This window comes from Myiozetetes cayanensis, unplaced genomic scaffold (assembly GCF_022539395.1).
Source record: "Myiozetetes cayanensis isolate MyiCay16 unplaced genomic scaffold, myiCay2020 scf12, whole genome shotgun sequence".
Classification (NCBI taxonomy): domain Eukaryota; kingdom Metazoa; phylum Chordata; class Aves; order Passeriformes; family Tyrannidae; genus Myiozetetes; species Myiozetetes cayanensis.
Window position 1 is genome coordinate 755,368 of NW_026086826.1, and position 14,942 is coordinate 770,309.

Here is a 14,942-nt window from a genome sequence, read left to right on the forward strand (position 1 = left end):
ATTAGAGCAGTGCTGATGAACCAGAGCCTTAGAAAATCTTTCTCCCTCGCAGGGAGTCTCTGTGCCCTCAGCAGCCTCACTCTTTTCCGGGGAATCCATAATTAACGTGTCACAATGTATATATTTTATATCTATATATACACTTCTCTTAACATTACTGCAGATTTCTGATTGATTATGGCTTCCAAATCTCTATTATATTTGGCATGTAGTATTCCAGAAGTGCATAATTCAGCCTCCTGAGCACAGACGTTGCAGTGATGGTTTCTGGCCCCCAGATGTGTTTATTATAATCCGTTCTTCGTATAGAAACTGCAAATAATGATGAAAGTTCAAAGTGGTAGGAATTGCAAGCCACGGAAACATCATTTCTCTGCTCTGCATTCCACTCAGTCTCTCTAGTGAATATGTTATAGATTGTTTTATTCCCTGATATTCAGAGCCCTATATATTTTAAATATACTCCTTGCTACAAGCTCTGACAGCTACATTCCACTGGAATCACAAAACTGTGACCAGAAGAAGAAATCTCACTAACAGAGAGGAGAACTGAGCTCATGAAACTTATCCCAGGAATAAATAAAAATTACTCTCACCCTCACAGCATTCAGCAGAACTCAGCTCGTTGGATTGGCTTTCCCTCATTACATTTCACATGCACAGGCACACACTTTTCTCTCATTTTTTTCTGTTATCTGGAGAAGGGAGAGGCATTATTTTTGCATTCTTGCTGGAGTCTGGATATTGTGGTGATAATCAACTTGTAGGAAATATAACAGCTAAACAATACTATCTTATTGTTCAAGTTAGAGAAAAATGACATCTCCCTGGTTTTTCAGATCCCAGAGGAGATTCAAGAGAACCTGAGAGGATCATGAAGTCCTTTAGTTTAGTGGTACTTTGGTAGGTGCTGAGAGGGGCTATACAAAGTCGAGATGTTATGGAAAACAATGCACGATGTTGTTTTAATCCTGTTTGACTGAACTTGGAGCCACATTTTTGACGTACAGAAAGAGCCACATCGAGGTCTCTTCAAAAACCGAGTGAGACTAACCCTTTCATCATTGTTGGGAAAAAAACTAGGTTTTTTCCTCCTTTTTTCAGAAAATTATACTTTGCATGAATATTGATTCTCTGACATTGGTGAGCAAAAGAACTTATCTTGATTTTCTAGTGAAAGTTTGACTCAAAATCAGAAACTGTCATTGGAAGCAAAGATTGATGTAGCCTGTGACTGTGGTATTGAGCTAATTTTTTATTACAATTCTTGATGTGTCACTCAACTAAGATTTCCTTTTTGAAGTGGAGCTATAGATCACTGTCAGGAGTTGTTTCTGTTTGTACAGTTTGATTTTATACTTGTGTTTATTTAGTGGTTTTATTGGTGAGTAGCCATAACTGGATATCTGCATCACTTTTCTTCTTTACCACAATGTTTGAAAAGACATCGTTCTTGGAAGGGTGTAATGACAGAATATACTGAATATGTGCCCTGAATATGCCCTGCTTCTAGTTGCTGGAATCTGTGCTACTGCAGTGACTTCTGAAAATCCTGTGAACAGAGCATGGTACAATCCTAATTTCATTCCTTTATTTAGACTTAAAAATCATTCATGTAGAAAAAACACTTAATCTGTGTATAATGTACCTGATTTAAAATTTATTGGACATGTTAGAGAAGGTTAAACGTTCTTATTTGACTGCATCTCTAATGATTTGCATACGATGTATCTGATTCCAGAGTAGAGATACTTTGATGACCTTAATTCAGCCATATATTTATTCTGAGTCTCTTTATTCTGTAATTGTGACTTAATTCCCACTTCAAGAGCATCTCTTGGACTTAGAGACCTTTGCAGAGTTCTCTTCTTTTCCTGTCTGGTTGTGTAAGAAATTACAAGGATCACTTCATTGCCCCTCACAAAAGTCTTGGGAACATGGGAATTACACTGAGGATAAATTTCTCCAAGTGAATGTGTTTGGCACCTCAGTATGTATCTGAATTCCAGAATGTATCCTGACCTTTATGGTTTCATCTCTATCTGACTACACTGTGCTTCAAAGAAAGGTCTTACTAGTTTTATATCTGAAATAGATTATCTGGAGATAAATCACTTAAGAGTTGTACATGCAGCTCTGTCAGAAATGAGTAGTGTTTCTCTTTTTTCTTACCCCTGTGATGCTTTATTTGAAGGATCCTCCAGTTGATCATGCCCATAAGTATCTGGGGTTTTTTTCCTCTTTGGCATGCTGTTATTCCAGTGGAAAACATCAAGGAGTATAACACTTACCTCTGAAATAGTTCAGGATAAAGTCAAAGAAAAGACAACTTCTATTTCACAGCACTCATTCGTACATTGTTGCAAAGAGCTGTTCCATTTATGCGTATTCACAACAATTTCCCCGTGCCAAAGTGTTAGTTATCAAAGAGTGGCATTTGAATGCAGCCACCCCCTCCATTTTGCTTCTTTTTGGAACAAACATGCCTATTTTTACACAGCATTCTATTTGATAGTGGGAACAGGAGTTTAGGGGGTTTGAAGATCAAGTTGGATCAGCATCCAAGAAACTGAAATCTGAGTCCATCTCTCGAGCTTTCCCATTTCCTTTGTAGCACGTTGGCTACATCTCATTAGCTGCATTGCTGTCCCACAACAAGGCACTTGCCTGCATGACAGTAGCCAATAAAATGATTACTTCAGGGAAATGAAAGAGTCCACACTTTGGCCATTTGAAAATCCACACTCAGTACTTGGTTGAATCACTCTGTGTATTCATCACCAGAATAAACCTAGACCTGCTGTCTTAGTGAGTATTGGTGCAGATGGAATAAAAAGCTTAGAAGTGTGTTGGAAGTCCTTGGTAAAGTGTGGGCTGTAGAAGGGATGTCTCATATAACTGGAGTTTAAATAAACACTCAGCCCAAGTTATGTACATCACAACAAAACCTAAAGGGTCATGATGATAAAAGATAATGCACTTCTGTAGATTTGTCAAAGACAAAAAGTTACAACAAACAATGAAAATAGCAAAAAGGCATTTAAATGTCTCTCTAGAATTCACACATCAGTTAAAAGCCTTTGGTTGCAAATCTGAATAATGCTAAATAAATCAAATCTGACAGTTGTTTCCACAAAATACCTTCTGCTACGATCTGAGTACCAGCTGTCTGATATTTTCAAATATGAAGCAGGTTATGGAGTTGGATTAGCTTTATCCCACCTAGAAAGGTGAAAATGGTGTTCTCACTTTCAGTTCTGTTCAGGTGATAATTAACTAGAAACAAAATACCAAAGATGAGGCAACTATTACATGAAATTATAAACCTGTCGTTAGTGTGCATGTTCTGTTGAAACCGATGGTGGTTTAAAGTCAATGGGGTCCCTGAGATAGAGAAAATGTGAATCTTATTAGACATTTTCTTATGCTCTTAATCCTCGTGAAATACCTCAAGGGTTTCCCAAAGAAATGCCTGGGGAGTGACACCTTGGGTTATTCACTGAATAAATCAGAACATGCCTGACCTCTGCAGTAGCTCTTGAGCGAGAATATGGAAATGGGCTTTTTAGAGCTCAGAGAGCACTCCAGAAGTCATCTGGCTAACCAGTCTGTATTGCACAGTGCCAGGGGAGGGGCTGTAAACTGCAGCTTCAGCTGTGCTGGAGCTCCTGCAGCTCCCCTGCTGATGGGGAGTGCTGTTCCCCCAACAACACGTGGTGCTCTCCCTCGGGGACGCCTGAAGTGCCCTGCTGGGGCAGCTCCTAAAAACAGCGCTACCCCTCCATCACCCCAACCCTGACACAGCCAAGTTTGGGGGAATATTTCACCCTCATCAGGAAAGTAGGACTAATGCACAAAATTTGAGAAAACTGAAGTGATTATATTGCTATTGGTATATTTATTGTGTAGTTATTTATTGCTTCTTACTTTATTATCTTAGTATATTTTTCTTCAAATAGCTGATTATGTTAATAAGTAAATAATGTCAGTTATGAAAGCTAGACTTCATTAAATATTGATTCATAATTCACAAAGCTTGTTGGTACTTTATTACACAAATAATCGAAAATTTCCAGAAGCTGTTAGTCTGTATGAACCATTCATGACTTTGGTAATAATTTTCAAGAACACTGCTGCTGACATGCCACCTTGGGGGCAGCCTCAGTCATTTATTTACTTTTTGATGTGTTTGATATAATATTGTCAAAATAGGAAAGATGCAAACCAATTAAAAATCCTCTCTGTGCCCAACTGGAGTAATTTACCAACACAAAGGCCCTTTGATGCATTCAGTTTTATTGTGAAATAAAACACTGTGCATTTCTTACAGCTTTTGACGAGATTAATTTTGAATCTTTGTGTCAGGAGATGTACAAGTGTTATCTGTAAATGAGAAATGTATGCAAGGTACAATGCTGGTACAACTAGTGCTGAATTTCAATGAACTTTGTGGTTCTAATGTCATGAGGCTCTGTCAAATGTTAACAGAAATTAAAGGTAAAATTCATATGGAGCTTTCACAAATCACAGCCTCATCTGTCAACATTTTATAATAACCTAACAGTTATGATCTATCAAGGTATTAAAGTGCAATTCTGAGCCCCAAAGGAAAAATCATGACATTCTCAGACCAGTGAAGTAGCAACAAATATTTATATTGAACAGAATTGTCAAGATTTCCTTTCAAACTTCTCACACTAATTGCATTTCAAACAACTTCAGTTATAAATGCTGAGAATAGACAGCAAAAAAACACTGAGACTGTTATAACTTTGAATACTTTAGATAACATTGGTTTATGTTTATTTAACGTTTCTTTCTTCCTGCATTTTTAAAAATAGAGCTGATCTTAAATTTTTGATAAGGTAGTTTTCTCTACAAGCACATTAAACTGTGGCACTACAATTCTCATTTAGCAGGGCAGGAGAGACATTAAACACATGAAAGCATTCCATCTTATCTGTCAACACTTACATTTCTGCAAAGACCTGCTGTACGAATCTAGACACTGTACAGAAACGTGGAGCTTTGCATCGAACTGCTTGGCCCAAACTTTGGGAACCTTCCCCGACTGTGAGTTCATTGTGATAACTGAAAACTGTATTTTCTGCTGCTGAACACAGCAAGGCCTGGAGCCAGGCTGTGCTCTGCGTTACAGCCTGCTTTTGCAGGCTTCAAAGGGCTGCAGAGCCAATCACAACAATCAGCTCCATCCCACTCCTCCCTGGCTTCCCACTGCAGGAGTGCTCTTGTAACAACATCTGCTTGGGATTATCAAAATAAAAAGTTATCTGTGAGGATTATTTTTGTTTAGTTCTCAGATTGCTGTTGCCTTTTCACAGAACGGTCCAGAAGTGCCTGTTTGTTCAGGGTGTGGAAAAGCAAAGGTCCTTTGTTGATGTGTATTGGTAAAGGTGCCTGTGTGTGCTGCACACACCCCTGTGTGAGGGAGGAACACACCTGTGTGAGGGGAGAACACACCTGTGTGTGCTGCACACACACCTGTGTGAGGGGAGAACACCCCTGTGTGAGGGGAGAACACACCTGTGTGAGGGGAGAACACACCTGTGTGAGGGGGGAACATCCCTGTGTGAGGGGAGAACACCCCTGTGTGAGGGATAGCACCCCTGTGTGAGGGGGAACACACCTGTGTGAGGGGAGAACACACCTGTGTGTGCTGCACACACACCTGTGTGAGGGGAGAACACACCTGTGTGAGGGGGGAACATACCTGTGTGAGGGAGAACACACCTGTGTGAGGGGAGAACACACCTGTGTGAGGGGGAACATCACCTGTGTGAGGGAGAACACCCCTGTGTGAGGGGAGAACACACCTGTGTGTGCTGCACACACACACACCTGTGTGAGGGGAGAACACACCTGTGTGAGGGGGAACACAGCTGTGTGAGGGAAAACAGCTCGAGAAGCTGTGATATTTGAGATGCACACTAACCACATTCTAATACTGAAACTGTTCTATTCATACCTGAAAGAACTGAACATTCAAAAGACCAGGGGCAGGATGAAGTACCTTTGGTTGCACAGCCCAGTGCTGTTATTACAGCACTTCAGAAGGTTCTTCTTATTCTTTTGTTGTCCTAATCACTAACTACTCTATACAAAGAGAAGGGATGTTACTTTAAATGCCTGTTTTTTTCAGTTACAAAGCTACAAGACTCAAGCTCAAACCTAATCTTTTTCTGCTTAGGCACAGTGTGTGATTATACAGGCAAACATTCCTAATTCTTAAATGAGTATCTGAGTAATGGAAATAAAAGTGCATTTGGAAAGTCATCTCTTTCTCATATCTTAGAGGTGATATATAAAAATTTCTGAGAATCTAAGGTCAAGGATTCCCCTCTAGCCTGGTGGTTGGAAATGTGCTTTAGAAACATGGGTTAGGATCTCTTTAGCTGGAGGTAGACATTGAAACCATATTTCCCATGTGTCAGGTGGAGGTTGTTACCAACTGGTCTATTTATTAAAAAGAGGTTGTCTTCTGTTATGGGAATCTGTCCTTTCATTTCCTTTGCAATTTTACACAAGAAAGAGAGAGCTTTTTGGCTTTTTTTTTTCTTTTTTCATTTTAGCAACAAGAGCCCTAATCACTTTAAGTTTTGTTTGCTCTGAACTATTTTTTTGAGAAATATTTTTCTCTCAGTTCAGCTGCCAAACCACAAATAATCTGTCTCTTTATGTTATAAAAATGTAGTCTTAGGTTGAGGACAAACTGTAATAGTTATAATAACTTTAGAACCTTTGAAGAGCTGCCTTTTTACTAGTTTTCCTCTGTAAAAATACCAAAAAAAAATTTCATATCATTCTCCATTTAGTATAACTTTTATTTGTGATTTTCCATAAAGGCACCCTCTGCACCCTGTATGCAAGTTTTTACACAGTTAATGTGAATTTTGAGAGCGTAAGCAGAACTGTTTGCTGCAGCTGACAACAGGTCACTCATCTCAGAGCCTTACTGGGTCTTCATTATTGCATCCACTCTTTTCTCTGAGTTAGCTTGGTTTTTAGAACCTGAATCTTTGTATTTCTGACTGGACTTCAGCCCCCTTCTTTGGCTTTTTTTCCCAGTATTCCCTAAATCTACTTCCAGCCCTGATTAGATCCAGGATGTGCAACAATACAAAAATAATCAGTGGAAGTAGAGTAACAATTTATTTCCTTACAAATTTTTAGAATAGTTGTGAAGTTTATTTGTAAGGAATAGCTGTCTGTGCTCTCCTCACTGTGTGGTCTCTAAAATGCTTTCCTGCAAGGATTGTGCCTCTCCTGCAAAAGGAGCACTTGTATTCCATGCACTGGCATTCTTAACTTGCATCCATGTGTGAGAGCAAAACTGAAATGCCTGAAGAAAACCCCCAAACTTTGCTGTTAAAGTGTAAACCCACGTTTTCAGTTTTAGATCTAGGTTATAATTGTCACTGCATTGCAGCTGGCATAGGTAGAACTACAGTTAAATGCTTGGAGGGCCTTTGTTTACTAAAGAGCTTCTGGTGAAGCTGAGTTGGTAGAAGGAGGATTTGTTTCATGCTGTGATCTCTTTTTTGTCTAAGAACAGCCTCAGTGCTGCAGAAGTACTGAGAACTACAGAAATAACACTATAAATAAATTCCAAAGCCTGTTATTTCAGATGGAATTTCATATCATGTCAGATCTGCACTGACCTAAAGATATTGCAAAACTGGTCAGTTTTGCAGAAACCAGTGTCATGCACAGTTTGAATTCATTTCCATTTGGAGAGTTTTCATCCTGAGATTACTCCCTTTGAACAGCAAAAAGATTCTGCTTGGAAAGATAAAACAGATATTAGAATTTAATAGGATCTAGAGTCCAGAAAAGACTTCAAAGTTGCATTTCTTTGCACATGTAAACATTCAGTAATTGAAAAAATTGTATTTCATAACAGAAACATTAAATCACACTTTAAAATTCATCTCTTCCTTTTGTGGAATAAGAATTCAAAGTATGATTTGGGTCTTTGAAGTTACTTTTTTGTCATACTTAAAACACTGTGTTCCATTAGAATTGTTGGGGTGGCTTTCCAGTTTTGCACATTATCTGTAATAGAGAGCATAACTTTCAGGCTTAGTTTGAAGTATCCTATTTGTTTTGGTGGAGAATGGGTGCTGTAATTTTGTGGTACTGGGAACTAGCATTTTGTGACATCCTTCATGGCTAGTGTCTCTTTTATGGTGTGTTTTGAGTTACAGGTGTCTGCAAACACAGAAGGGTATCTACTGTATTCTTTTCTTGTAAGAAATATCTTAGATAATGCCATACAGAAGAGAATTTGTGGATAACAAGCACAGGAGATCAGTGTCTCTGTGTGTGGTGGATTCTAGAATAGTATTTTTTAGGCTTTTATCTGTGTACACATATAACTAACACGTTTGCAGAATTGCATCACTGGGCATTATCTTGTGTCTCACTTGAGATCCTTGTTTCTTCAACTCTTGCCCTTTGATGCTGGATTTTAATAAGTAAAAAAATCAGGAGATTGTGTTCTGGAACAGGAGTCTATAGCTTTGCTTTTGGTCATTGGAAATACTGCTGGAGGCATTATAATATACACTGGTTTACTCCAAACCTTTAGTCTGCAGTAAATTGGAAAGAGCTTTGGGTTCATAAGTACAAAGTCAATACAACACCTTGCAAAGATCTGGTGGTTTGCATAGTTCTGCCTGTTCCTCCCGACACTGGGAAGGCTGCTAATTCAGCTGGGTGCTCAGCCTTTAACTAGCCTGGTCTCAGAGGCTACAGAACAAAACTAGAAGCTCAGATTTGGTGACTGGATGAAACCAAGACCAATTCAATTTGATTTTGCTTTAGTATTTCCTTTTTAAAACCAGTTTGTAGGAGCAGTTTTATTTTAATTTCCTCATTGTAATCAGTGCACTCTACTGAATAAAGTTTCAATGAGCTTGAACACAGGAGATAAACAATAAGCATTTCTTTGTTTTCAAATAGCTTTTGAAGCTCCTTTGCTGGTAGCAGACCGTGCTTTCAGTGAGATGGCCACTGTGTCTGCTAAAGGCTTCAGGGAAAATGAAAGCAAACTAAGATAACATGAAGACTGCATCAAACTGTGAGAAATAGTGTCCAAATTCAGCTGGTACTGCCAGGGATACATAATGAGGACATGATAAAGAACTTGAAGGAACAGAGGATCAGACAGTGTCTTTTGAACAGATGGGGATGTAAATAGTCTAGCATATATCAAAAGTGCTAGTACATTGTGTTCAGGAATGTAACTTTGCTGTGTTCATAAAAACTTCATTTAATACAAAGCTACTTGCTTAATTAAATGTCTATGTCTTCATGAACAACTTAGTATTTGGCATCTTTTATTTTCTGTTTAGGTAAACTGAAAAATGAACCCTAATAATTCTGGTGCCCAAAGTCCCTCTGGGATTAGGTGTTTCTAGACAGCTTTGAAATCTCAGCTTTAGTGCAGGACCAAAGCAAAACATTCACTCGTGGAGAAGTTGTAGCCCCTGGTAATTCCCTGAAGGCCCTTCACTGTCATTAGCTGAGGGCTGTCTCATTGTGTCCCAACTGTCCTTGAAGCAGGGAAACCTCCAGCCCCCATAACATCCTCCTGTCCCTATGGAAACAAAACCTCGCTGTAATTTCTGCACTGAGGGGAAGCAGGTAAGCCATTAACCTGGCAGTGTGACTGGAGTCTGTGCAACGTGCTGATTCCAGGGCTAAACCACATCCACTCCACAGGGAGAAAAAGTTGAATATAAACCAGTAAAACCTGTGTTCAAATACAGGTGTCTCCAGTACTTAGTCAACATCTTTTAGGAAATGACACAGAGGAGGGAAATCTTTGGTTTGTCCTCCTTGGTGTGAGTCCTGTCTTAGAGTGGTTCTCAATGCAGCTCCAGGTTTTGTATTTGCTCTGGTTTTGCCTTTTTACTTTTGCTTTTGAATCTCTGAGTCAAAGTGAAGCCATTCCTCAGTCCAGGCATAAACAAATCCATGTGTTACCTGCTGCACTGGAAAAAAGTGCAAGGGGAACATTTGGTATGAGTCACTGAAAACATTTTTGGACAAACCTGGTCTGAATTCCAGGTTCATGACAAAAGCTGGAGTCACGTAAAATCTCGTCTGGTTCTCCTGACATTTTTTTGTCAGTTTTCTCAGAGCTTCTTGAAAACCATTGGCCACAGTGCCAGCTTTAGCACTGTCAGAGATCTGGACTGGCACACAGGAGCAACAAGGCATGGACCTTTCAACCATAAGTGTGTCATTAGGCACCAAATCTGTTCATCATTAGTGCTCTGCAGCTTTGTCCTGCACCTTTTGAGGTTTTCCATGTGAGGAATGTGCTGCTTCCCTCGCAGGTAAAGCTGCTCAGTCTGAACAAAACCAGGGAAGAACTGTTCAGCAACTTCTGTGCTCTCTTTTTGAAAGCATGTCTGGTTTATTCTTCTGCAGCCTCTGCTTCATGCTGACATCTTTAAGTAACTCTATAAAGCAGTTTTCAGTGCTCTTCTTTCTACCACTCATACTGAATAATTTCACTTCAATATTTTCCTTTGCTTCCTCTTGCAGTCATTATCCTCTTTTGCTATTCCCTTTAGTTCTTTTCTAAAGGCAATATATAAAATGTAGTTCAGTTCTTTCTCAATAGTTATTCATGGCAGACAGAGAATAGGAGCAACATGAGTTTATCTGCTGGAGGAACTGTCTCCCCATTGCTCACCCACCTTCTGCCAGAGGGCTGCCTGCCAGCTGATCTGGAACAACACCTGTATCTCCTGAGATTCTGGAACAACACCTGTATCTCCTGAGATTCTCCACTCCTGAAGTTTCCCACAGGGTTTTTGTCTGCACACAGAGAGTTTCATTTAGTTTTGGGGGGCTTTTTGTCTTCAAAGAAATATGTATTTTGGACACATTCCCCTGTCATTCCTAACGTTAAAGGTGAAAATAAACTTCTAGGAAAGAATTAAATACCTGTCGGCAAATTTGGAAATGAAGTTACAAAGGAGATAATTATATATTTAAAAAATCATTTTAGATTATATTAAATGGCCAAATTGCTTTCTAGTTCTCCTTTGCCCTTACTTACTTGAGGGCCCAGTGACTCAGACACCAATATGGCAAAATTCTGACTACCTGTGTTTGACCCCAAGGAAAAGCACTTTATATTAAAGATAGCCCTGGCCCACTGCTCTCTTCAGTCTTTGGCTAAGGCAGTTTCTCTCTGCTTCTTCTGCTGCACTTTATTCTTCCAGGTGTATCTTCAGGTTCTTCAGCTTGCTTCCATTTAGCTGGTCCTTGTGTGGGCTGCTGTAAATGTTTGCACTGTGGCTGCTGTTAGGAAACTGCAATCCCCAGTTGTCCTGGACAACATTCCTGCAGCAAACAGTGTTTACAGTAAAACATATGTTTGTTGTAGTCAGTGAGAAAAACAACCAATCCAATCCCCCTGTATTCCTAACAGACTGGCCTAAATAATATGCTTCATGGCACCACTGGATGTTCTGGGGATGGCAACATTGCTTGAATATTTCTCTTTTACTGCTATTGTTGCTTTGACAGCTTTGATTTTATGGCAGCTTTAATCATGTATGTCTTATTCCTTCACCTCTGGCATTTTGCAAATATTCCATTTCTCACGTTCTGCTACCATAACTACCTTTATCAAATTATAATTCATCAATCTCCTTCTCCCACACCCACAGGGGAAACCCCAAAAGGATACTATGTCAGCTAAACAAGAAAATGCTAAATGTATACGTGTAAGAAAATCTATTAATTAAAAAAAACCACAAAACCTGAAAAAGAAGAAAAATTAGGTATATAAGTTAATGTGACCCTAAGGCAACATTGGCAGTAACTTATGTGCTGACAGTTATGAGCCTGTTTATTCTATGCTCAACCATACATGAAAAACCTGCCATCAAGCAGAACAACAACATGGACTTGTGCTATCCAAAGGATACAACGTAGCAATAAATCATATCAGGAGCACTAACACTGTATTTACATTTTTCCCTAATAAATTAATAATTTTCAGAGGCTTTTATTTTCCTTATAACATTTGTTTAGCTGCTTGTTCCAGGAGAAGCTGTAGGAGTTTCTGCCTGGATTACAGAAGATTATAGAGCAGAGGGAAAAGATCCACAGTTGAATCTTTTACTCGTCCCATTCCCAGGTGACTCCAGGGTCGTGAGTGATGTGAGCACTCCAGACTCACGAGATAACACTGAAAATCTGAGATTGCCTTTTAAGTACAGTAACAGGTTAATTTAACTCATCTTCTGGCTTCTAACCCAGACTAGTGCTACCAGTTACCTTTTACTCATTTGCAGTCTGATTCTTGCTGAGTTAAAAGGGAGTCTTCTTTGGTCCAAGTTGGTTTTTTGATGATGGGCCTGGCTGTATATTAATGAGGCACACTGCAACCATGAGAGCTGCATTCAAAATGTATCAAACTTATCTTTTGACTCAGGAAGAACCAGATGCAAAACTACCAAAGCTCTGCAAAATCTTCCTTTTAAAACTTGTTCCATGTGATCAGAAATGGGAGCATGTATTTCCAGGCATGTAAAGGCATAACATTGACTTACTAAAATTCTATCTACAGATGGAGATCAGGAGGTTCTAAAAATTTAAATTTTTTAAAAATTTAGAACCTGTGCTTATAAACTTTTTAGTACTGTGGATCCAGACCCATCAAAAGGATAACCCATAAGGATTATTGCTCACACAGTATTCTCAGCAGATGCACGATTTCCAAAGAAGTTGGAGCTGCAGTTACTGTTTAAAAAGATAACAGATGTAAAATTTAAAAGTGTTTTTCTAAGCAATGGCTGAGTTTCAAACCTGAACAGAAGACACTGAACTACCATGCTAAAAAATGAGGTGTGAAGGTTTTCATCAGCTAATGATGGAGAGCTTTTGAGTAACAAATCTTCTCCTGAGAACCTCCTGCATCTTACTTCAAGTGTGATCAACAGAGAGAATCTGTTAAACCCTTAATAAGAGATGAAAGCATCAATTGTTCTAAGTAGCAATTTGAAATCCACAGAAATATTAGAAATTCAGGGAAACAGCACGAGTCCATGGCTTTACCCCAGTGTCCTTCACTGAGAAGGGATGTCATCCCTACGTGAGATCCATGGGAGTGACTTGCAATTAGTAAGATACCTTAAGCAGCTCAACATGCAGTGATAACACTAAAGAGAGCTTGTTATAACTACTTAGAATAGTTAGTGGACCACAGAGGTAGTGGGAGAATTGTGCCACACAGCAGCTCAGTACGAGTGATGCTGCTCCTTCTGCTTGACCATTTGGTCTGTTCTGGTCTGAGGAATTAACTTCTCTGAAGGTGCTGAAAGCTGGTGTGTCATTTCCCTGCAGACTTAACACAGATCTGAGTGCTTTGTCTTTCATTTCATAAAATGGGGAGCTATTACAGGTAATTGTAATACACTTTTGAAGTAAAGTAGTTCTTTTGTTTATGATGTAACATATCCTTCCTACTCAAATGCAAAAATTGCTAAACTGATACGAATTACCAGTTTAATTTGCACTGAACTAAATACTATCATGTACCAAAACAAGATCTGAGAGCTGCTTTTTTTCTTGGTATAGTGCCAAAGAAATGAAAAATACTTTGTTGATGAATAGGCTGTATATCCTGTGCACCTTTTTCTCCCTCCCAGATTCTTCCTCTGAGCTAAGGGCAGTGGTGTGTGTCGCTGGTTATGTATGTCCATGCCCAGGACAATGCTGGATGTCACAGCCCAGCTGAGCAGGGCAGTGTTTGACCCTGCTGAGCTGGGACAGGGGGAGCATCAGCTGTGCTAGTGCAGAGGGTGCTGTGCCAGTGCAGGGGCAGTTTCAGTGTTCATGAATACTGTGAGGAGGTTCCATATGGCCTGAAGGTACAAGATGAAACACTGCATAAGAGACAAACATCTTTGGCCTTTCTCAGTGATGGCCTGTGCACCAGATCCTTCCTGGCTTTTTCTGCAGGTGGAAACCCAGAGTGTAATCAGTAGACTTGATATAGCAGGGCACGTGTCAGCAGGAGGTCTGGAATAATCTTCTCAGTGGCCTCTGAAGGAATGAGACAAAGAATAAATACCATCCCAAATGCTCTTCTATGTGTTGTTCCTGCAGAGGTAACAGGAATTTGTGAAAAGTAGTAAAAACTTATTTTTCCACCTCCAGGTAGATAAGTATTTCTTTGAAATACGTATGTGATTGATTTTCTGACCGAGAAAGCTGTATTATGCACTGGGATTTTACAATCAGTCAGTTAGCAGTTTGGTCCTAGAGACTGCTACAATACTGGCATGGTGGCAGATGACTCCTTCCATTTAGTTTTCCATGAGTGCCCCAAACCAGTGCTGAACAGGATCCCTTTCAGAGATATTTCAGTCCTCCACTTGTCAGTTTTAGTTTGTAATGTTGGTTAACGTGCTCTTACTAACTGCTTCTGTAGGACAGCAGTGCCAAATCCAAAGAGGCAGCTTTGCAGACTTTGTTGCTCTTATTGCTTTTCCTTGGTCTATTTTAGTCTGTATTGGGAAAAAGCAGCCTTTTATTTACCACTGCAGTTGAGCACAGGCACAGGTAAATGTAATGTGCTATCCAGCATATCCACTCACTGACCCCTCTGGAACAGCAGAATTCCCTGCAAATTCCACTGGCATTGCTAAACTGGAAAGGGGTCTTTATTATGTAGAATACTCTATTGAAAACTAAAATGCTTATGCAGTAAATACTCTTCAGTAGCTTTTTTGGGTAGATCTTCATGGCTCTGGATGCAGGCCCTGGTTTTTTTCCTAATCATCTTTCTCTCAGCTCTGGCTGAAAAAAAGACAAGCAAAGAAATGAGTACCAATTTCAGCAGCTGTAACCTGCTCCTGTCCCTGGTCCATTCTGGCACCCCCAGCCCTGTC